Consider the following 9,398-nt stretch of genomic DNA (forward strand, 5'->3'; position numbering starts at 1 on the left):
AAATAAATAAATAATTGACTTCGTCAGGCTTGGTGGCACACGCCTTTTAATCCTCGCTCTGGCAACAAAGGCAGGTGGATCTCTGTGAGTTGGAGCCCAGCCTGGTCTACATAGTGAAATCCTATCTCAAAAACAGAAACAAAACAAGAATTTACACCCAGAAAGAAATTTTGTGTCGCTTCATCCCCTCCCCGATGCTGTTGTTTCTTGTAACTTAACAGACGCTAGATCTTTATAGATATTTTTGTGGCGTACACAGGCCATGATAACGGTCTTTTATATCCTGAATAACGAAATTAATATTTATAAGTACGTATGGCTGCAGAGCATGGATTAATTTTCTTTATTGTACGCATTTAAGTTGTGATTTTTATGATAAACTGGGATGTAATGAGCCCACAGCCCCCACTGTTCCTGCTAGTAATTATGCAGGCCAAAGTTTAAACACATGTTAACTCTTAGTTTTCCCTTCGCCCCCATTTATTCATAGAAGAAAACTTGAAGAGAGGCCTGTAAGTGGGAGCAGACTTTAAAAGGAAAAGCCAGCTGGGCGTGGTGGCGCATGCCTTTAATCCCAGCACTTGGGAGGCAGAGGCAGGTGGATCTTTGTGAGTTCGAGGCCAGCCTGGTCTACATAGTGAGTTCCAGGACAGCTGGGGCTACAAGGAGACCCTGTCTCAAAAAAAAGGAAAAGCCAGAATTTTTACATGGGTTCTCCTGGTCTAATCTCAGAGGTGTGCTGCCTCATAGTATATGTGATAATCAACATCCACATATAGTGTCTACTTCAAATGTGGCTAACGTGATTTTTAAAAATAAATTTTTTTTTATGGGGCGGGCACCCATAGCATGCATCTGTGGCAATCAGAAGATAACTAGTGGAAGCCTGTTCTGTCCTTCCACCAAATTCAAGAGATCAGACTTGGAAGCAAGCACCTTTACCTGCTGAACTATTATCATCAGCCCTGTGCTTTAGAAGCTGAATTTTTAAGTTCCTTATTTTTTTAAAGATAATTTCAGTATAATAAAATGTATATTCAGTATAATAATTTCAGTAAAATAAAATATTTGGCTATTAGAAAACTTTCTAGTGATCGGGATAACTTGGGCATCAAATCTCCTGTTCCATCATATGTTATTAATTCTAAATAAAAATTATTACCAGTTACAATTTAGTATTGAAATTGATGTGCTCTATACATCTAAAATGCATAAAGAATTTGAAGACTAAGCACAAGGAATATGGTGCTTTTCCCAGCACTAATACATATTTTTCATAGACCTAACTTGAAAGAGCAGCCATTTATAGCATGGCTTATATGTTGAAGAAAAATGTATATGCTATATTTTTATATTCAGTTGCTTACCAATGTATTTAATAAATCAAGATATCAATTATACTGAAATTGGTTTTGTTGTTTTGACACAGGGCCTCCCTATATAGCCCAGGCTGGCCTGGAATTCATTGTGTGTGTACAAGCTGTCCTCAGACTTGCAGTCCTTCCGCTTCTGCCTTCATACACTGGGACTGGAGGTGTGCACCAGCATGCCTTCCTTGCCAGACTGATTTTTTTAAAAATATTTTATTTAGCTGGGTGTGGTGGCACACAACTTTAATCTCAGCACTTGGGAGGCAGAGGTAGGTGGATCTCTGTGAGTACAAGGCCAGCCTCATCTACATAGCAAGTTCCAGGCCAGCTGGGTTTACAGAGAGACCCTGTCTCAAAAGACCAAAAAATTTTTTGTTGTTGTTTTTATTTTATGTGTATGAGTGTATTGCCTGCATATATGTAAATATACCTGTGATGTGCAGTGCCAGAGGATGTCAGAAGAGGGCATCAGATTCCTCTGGAACTGGAGTTACAGATGGTTGTTAGCTGCCACATGGTAACTGGGAATTTAACCCAGATGCTCTGTAGGAGCAGACATTCCTCTTAACCACTGAACCATCTCACCAGCCCCCAGACTGATTTTTAAACAAAACACATCAATCTAAAAAAAAGAATATAAATGTTGATGGGTTGTCCATCAGTCTAATCACTTTTAAAGACTATAAACTTAATAGTCAATTCATTCAAAATTGTTCAAAGCGATTTTTAAGCTCTTACTCTGAAATTGCTTTGGGCTTCTATTTATCAGTCATACTAAAAATTAATGCCCTAACTAAAAATGTAACTTTTTTTCAACAAAGAACAGGATTGTGAAACAAAATCAATGAAATCTCAGACAGATTTGGAAAAATTATGGTGTTTAATAGCAGGCATGGTCACACAAGCTTTTAATTGCAGTGCTTGGGAGGCTATGGCAGACTATGGCAGACTGGGGATCCTAGTAAGGTCAAGGTCAAGATGTGAAAAACATTACCATTGAAATCTACCTGATGACTTTATATCCATGCTCAGATGCCAAGGAGCTCAGAAAGTAAATGACTGTGACTAGTAATAATCAGATATATAGAGATTAGAAATGCATGTGCAAACATCTTAGTGTCAGTTACATTAAAAATGAATTTTTCTGTATGAAACTGGGAATTTTAATAATGAAATGGAGATCTTTTTTAAATGTTAAAACCTCATTTAATTTTATATCTTAAAGGGTTTATACTGAGTACACTATTGTATAACTCTATTAATTCAACTGTAAACCTAAAAATTACAGCCAATCTTGAAACAGATGCATCTTAGCTCTGGAAATTGTTATTGTCAATGCTGTTGTCATGAAATGCTTCTTCTAATTATGTGGTTATTAAATAAATAATTTAAAAAATACATATAAACAAAACAAAAAAGACCAAAATAATAATAATAATAATAATTTTAGCTGGGCATGGTTCTGTGTGCCTTTAATCCCAGCACTTGGGAGGCAGAGGCAGGCAGATCTTTATGAGTTTAAGGCCATCTAATCTACATAACGAGTTCCAGGCCAGCTGGGACTATAAGGAGCCCCTATCTCAAAATGACAATAAATAAATAAATAAATGAATAAATAAATAAATAAATAAATAAATAACACACTTGGGGCTAGAGAGATGGTATTGGCTTTTCTTGCAGAGGCTCTAGGTTCAAATCCCAGCACCCACATGGTAGCTGACACCCATCCATAACTCCAGTTCCAGGGGTTCCAACACCGTCTTCTGATCTCCACTGCCTTTGCACAACTAGGATGCACTTACATACATGTAGACAATATGTTCAACACACATAAAATTCTAATAAAAATACTAATAAAATATTTAAAAAATAAAAAATACATTTCAAGTCATTCTCTCAGGATATTATTATTTATTATTATTATTATTATTACTATTAACATCATCATCATTGGCTTTTTGAGACAGTCTCACTATGTAGCCCTAGACTGGCCTGGATCTCGAAGTGATATGCCTGCCTCTGCCTCCGAAGTGCTAGGGTTAAAGGTGTGCACCACCATGCCCAGAAACTTTGAACTCTTAATTCTTCTGCCTTCCCTTCTCAAGTGCTGGGATTACAGACCTACACTGCTGCAACAACAAGTTCTTGATAAGCCAGCAAAAACCTGCAGGAGGAAAATCCTCCGAGTGCAATATTCTTGAAATTGGTTTAATATTTTCTACATCTCTGTTGCAGAGATCAGCCTGCCTCTGTTTCCCAAGCCCTCTGATTAAAGGGGTGAAGGGATGTGCCACCACTCCTGGCTAGAGTTCTGTAGTTTTTAAGAATACATTTTTCGTTTGGAAACACAACTTCTGAAAAACCAAACTGATTTAAAATATAAAATATATAAGCAGATATCAATTCTTGTAAAAATTGAGCTAATGCTCAAGAAATAAACCTGTTACAGGGATACACAGCCCAGAAAGCCTTCTTCGGAGATAGACCGTCATATTTGTATCTAGACCATCTGAGGCTGGACTCAGTCTCACACAGATCTGCCTGCTTCTGCCTCCCAAGTACTAGGATCAAGGCCTGTACCTCCACATCAAGCCACTATATTATTTTAAAGAATTGGTTGTGTGATGAAGAATCTAGAAATGGAAGAAGGTGATAGAGAAAGATCTAGATTTTTAAAGAAGGCTTCCTGTTTGAATGATATTTGGAAACGGGTCACAATCTATTGTAGATAAGTAGATACAGTAGAACTGAAGTGATTCAAACCCGATATGGAATTAGGACTTTGTTTTTTTATGACCTGGAAAGAAACTAAGAGAGTGGCTTCTGCTGGGCGAGGTGGAGCTGGCCTTTAGTCCCAGCAAGTGGGAGGCAGAGGCAGGCAGATCTCTGTGAGTTCCAGGTCTACATAGCGATGTCCAGGCCTGTCAGTGCTGCATAGTGAGACCCTGTCTCAAAAAAACAATGAAAGAGTGGCTTCTGGAACAGATCATAAAAAATTTTGAAGATTAGAGTCGTGAAAAATTGACATGACATTAAAGTCAGAAGTTTTTTTTTTTACCCCTTAAAAATTGAACATAGGGGCTGGAGAGATGGTTTAGCGGTTAAGAAAACTGGATGTTCTTGAAGAAGACTTGGGTTTGAATCTCACACCCACATGGCAGCTAACAACTGTCCATAACTCCAGTTCCAGGGGATCGGACAGCCTCTTCTGTCCTCTGTGGGCATTGCATGACATGGGTGCACTTACCTACATGCAGACAATACATGCATACACATAAAAATAATAAATAAAATATTTTTAAAAAACTTAACATAGAATAAAATAGAGGTAAGAACACCAATCATATCCAGTTCATGTTATCCCTCCAGCTGGGCTTTCCTGGATTTTCTGGCTGGACTTTTCCCCAAAATTTGTTATGTGTTTACTATGAAAAAACATATAGAGAAGTAAATAGTACTTTTCATTTATTTATGACTTCATTTGTTGGCAAGTCAAATATATAAATTTGGGGCTCCTGGGAGTATACCATTCCACAACTTTAAGTTAAATGCAACCACATGTTGTGTAGTCCAAGATCTTTCTTTTAAAAGATTAAGAAAGGGTGCTGGAGAGATGGCTCGGAGGTTAAGAGCACACACTTCTCTTGCAGAGGACCTGGGTTTGGTTCCTAGCACCTATACGGCAGCTAACAACTGTCTGTAGCTCCAGTTCCAGGGGATTCGATACCCTCTTCTGGCCTCTGCAGGGACCGCACACATCTAGTACATTTACATGCAATCAAAATACTCCAGCACATGCAATAAAAATAAAGTATTTTTTAAAAATTAAAATGAGGCATGGGGAAAGCCAGAATTAGCTACCTGGTCACCAGCAACATTTCTAATTGCTTTAGTCTTTGTAATCAAACCAGTGTTTTCCAGCAATGGAATGAAGAAGGTTAGACTACAGACTTCAATGTTAGAGAGACAAGTTAACAAGAAATTGTGTGACCTTGGACAGATCATTTAACTTTTCTGTATTTCCACTTCAGAATGTTTTAAATGAGAATAATATTACCTGTATTAGATTATTTTAGAGAATGCATAACATATTTTATCATTACATTGTATTTATTAATCTTAATTTTTACGTATAGTATACAAAGCAGTATTTTAAGTTTTAGTCTAATGCTATTTGGGGATCTACCTCACTTATATAACTGAAAGGAATGGATTTGATGAACCAATGGTCTGTTGTCAGATCATACTGCTTTAAATGTATATAGTGACAACCTTAATGTGGGTAACAGCCATTTGTAGTTCTAGCATGCACATTTGCAGCTGAGCATCGATAATTTTCAGGCTTGAGTGAGAATTTTACCAATCATTTTGGTGTTCACCATAAAATGCTATCTTCAAATATTTGGTCAGCTCCAGTTCTACTTACTCATTTTTATTAAATGGGTCTGTGTGAACATTGTTGGTACAAAGTACAAGCTTGTCCAATATTGCCTTGTTCTGCCACACGAGACACCTATTTGTGTTCAGGGCCATGTATGAGAGACCACTACTGTTGAGTGCACATGGGCAGATGAGCCCATGTATTCAAACAGGGGAAGGTATAACTACATAAACAGGAAGTAGAGCTCCCTTATTCTCACCTGAAAGAACACAGAGAAAGGAAGGAACCTTATAAACCATGACTAAGTGCAAGCCCCAAATATGGGCCTGAATAAAGATAACTCACTGAAGATGAACAATTCATGGTAGATTGTTGTTTTTTTTTTTTTTTTTTTAATTCAGACATGGTCTCCCCGTAGCTCTAGCTGATCTGGAACTCCCTTTTTGACCAGGTTAGCCTTGATCTCAGATCTCTTAATCCCAGATCTCACAAAGTTCTGCCTGGCTTTGCCTCCAGAGAGTGCTAGAATCAAAAGGTTTTTTTTTTTTTTTTTTTCTTTTCTGTGACCAGAATAATCAAATACCTAACTTCAAAGAAATATCAGAACTCATATTCTCTTCAGAAATTAGAGTGCTATTTCCCCTCTGAGCCTAGGTAGACCTGAGAATGAGCCTATCTTGACCCACAAGTTTTGGGAAGGTGGCCTTTCAGAAACTCTTGATTGGAGGTCAGAATTTAAAACAACAATAACCCAGGTGTGGTGACACACACCTTTAATTCTGGCAGATCTCTGTGAGATCAGGGCCACCCTGGTGTACATTGGAAGTTCCAGGTTGGGTGGGGCTTTAGGGAGACATTATCTTAAAAATAACAAAAGAATAAAACAAAACAAAATCATCAGCAAAAATGCAGTGTGACAGAATGTATTTGGGACTCTTTATAACAGTTGAGTGCTCCTTGAAACGCATTACTTCAAGAATGCCGGTTTAAATCTGTCATATAACTAGATTTCTCAGAGCTAGAAATTATGTTCACATGTAAAATGCAGTGTGGATGGGAATGAAGGAGATAGCACTCTTTTGTACAAGTCCAGAGACCAACTGCATCCACAGTGAGGAAAGACGATGGATGTTACCCTGTGACCTCTCTCTGGTAGGGATGCTCTAATAAAACACCCCAACCCAGGTGGCTAGAGGAATAGGAGGCTGGAAGACCAATATTAAGATGCCAGCAGGCTCGTTTTGTCCTGAGGCTGTGCCATCACCTGGCATTTCTTCTGGGTGGGCATACTTCTGTGCCTGTTTCTTCCTATAAGGACATTCATCATATTCAATTAGGGCCCCATGCTTATGGCCTCATTTAACTTCAATTATCTCTGTAAAGGCCCTAATGTGAAATATAGTCACAGCAGGTGTTAAATGTAAATTTTAGAGGTCCACAATTGAGTGCATAATAGAAAATAATAGAGATATCTTCAGGAAAAGAAGTAATAGATATTTGCCAGGCATTTATGATGCTCTATTCCACTTCTCAAATCTTTGTGCATGATGCCCTTCTCCCAGCACTCCCTTCTCCCTGCCCTCCCTTCTCCCTACCCTCCCTTCTCCCTACCCTCTCTTCTCCCAACCTTCTCTTCTCTACTCTTCCTTGCATATTTGTAGTGGTTCTTCTGTGTTGAAGAGCCAGATCTCTCTGACTTCTCTATTCTGTTCATCACCATTTCAGTTCTCTGAGAGAGTCTGGCTGCTCAGCTTTACTCAGATATGAATCCATTACTCTGTTTGGCATGGGAAGGGAGATTGGGCCTGAGGTGAGAGTGGGACCTTTTCACAACTCTGTGCAGGGACCTCATCCAGCTGGTGCAGGAGGGATCCCACAGAGCCTGCAGTGTCAGGGGTTAATTTCCCTTATCTGCTGGGTCATGGAGAGGTCCAGGACAGGGGACTCTGGGATTCAGAGCAGGTATTATAAGATATAGATTTTTCAATGGATCTAATTACTGGTGTAGCAGTATTGGTAAAGGCTGAATCATGGTGGACCGTAGATTCCAAAAGTAATTGTTGACCTCTTCCTGTTAGGGGATGGAATAGTTAAAAGGGTTGTTTTGAGGTCAGGGCATTTTTCTACATCATTCCCCTAAGCCATTCCCTCAGTAAAATAAAACAGTAGCCAAAACAAAAAGTGGGACGTATTCATAGAGTTTTTAAAAACATATTTATTATTTTTATTTTATGTTTATGAGTGTATTGCTTGCATGCATGTAAACACACTAGTGTGGTGCAATGCCTGCAGAGGTCAGAAGAAGGTGTTAAATCCCCTGTAACTGGAGTTCCAGACAGTTGTTAACTGCCATGTAGGTGCTGGGAATCCAACCTGGATTCTTCACAAGAGCAGCCAGTGCTTTCAACTGCTGAGCCATGTCTCCAGCCCCCGTCATAGAATTTTAAAAAAATAATGGCTTACAGATTGAAAAGCTGTCTGATATAGAATAGAAAAGAAATGTTTAGTCAACTAATTCATGATCTTCAGAAAGCACACACCATATATAATGTATGATTTTCTTGATGGTGAATATACATTTAAAAACAGCAAGCTTCCATCCTTCATGAAAAACATCTAAAAACATCGATAATTCTTGGCAGTTAAATGACACCACAATAAATAGTGATAATGATTTCAGTTATTCTCATCTTCAACACTATCTGCTGACATTTAGGCTGAAAGTGCTGTCTAGACTTTCTCTCTAGGCAGAACAGTGACAGAACTTTCTCTCCCTAGCCTCCAGGTGTTTGCCAGTTCCCTCCTGGCTCTGGGGAACAAAACAAGTGCCTGCAGGGAAACCTGGAAGTGCAAAGGACCTATTCCTCCAGCCACAGTCTTTTGTAAGCCCTGAAAATGGAATTGTGTGTTTCAGCTCAAAGCCCTGCGGGGCCAGGAAAAGAGAAGTTGATGCCTACAGAGAGAATAAAAAGAAAGGGCAAAACCTCCCCTGCCCATTTAGCGGTCTGCAATTTGCAGCCAAGGTCCTAGGATTGGATAATGGTTGCAGTCAGTTATTGTTACCAGCAGGTCTTCCATAGGGAGACCAGGTTCCAAAGAATCCTCCTGAGAGCAGGTGTCTGCCCAGAGGGAGATAGAGATGGGGAAAGTAGAAAATTCCTGTATCCCCATCCCTGGGGGAAAATGTTTTGAAGCATTTCAGCAAGGGTCTGAGAAAGCATTAGGATATTTTTGTTATTTGCTCAACTAAAACGCATTCAGCACTTCTATTTACAGTGCACACACTCTATGGAAGGTTAGCAACAAGTAGCCTCCAAAATAGGAGCTTAAATGTTTCAGAAGAATGTTCACTAGAAACTTTCATTTGCTTTTCTCCTGAACTTTCACTAAGGATTTATGATGTGCAGATTCAAGTTTGTAGCACAACAGCTTTGCCTGTGAGGAATTTCCATTCTGTCAAATAAGACAGAGAATACAGGGTATGAGCAGACAGTTTCCAAGCATAATTTTGATTTGTTTGATTTCCTTAGAGGTATATAGAAAATAAAGATATAACTGCTGTTTATCCACTTACCCTCTTGCTGGGGCTGAAGATGAAAAGGATTCTCTCTCTCTCTCTCTCTCTCTCTCTCTCTCTCTCTCTCTCT

General features: G+C 39.0%; 1 protein-coding gene across 3 annotated transcripts in view; it reads left to right on the plus strand.

Annotated features, from left to right (window-relative positions):
* The window catches only part of Prkg1 (protein kinase cGMP-dependent 1), a 1,315,555-nt gene that overhangs the window by 739,379 nt on the left and 566,778 nt on the right, over window positions 1-9,398 (plus strand). The window lies entirely within an intron of this gene.

The sequence above is a fragment of the Nannospalax galili genome, unplaced genomic scaffold (assembly GCF_000622305.1).
Source record: "Nannospalax galili isolate Female #2095 unplaced genomic scaffold, S.galili_v1.0 scaffold175, whole genome shotgun sequence".
In the NCBI taxonomy this organism is placed as follows: domain Eukaryota; kingdom Metazoa; phylum Chordata; class Mammalia; order Rodentia; family Spalacidae; genus Nannospalax; species Nannospalax galili.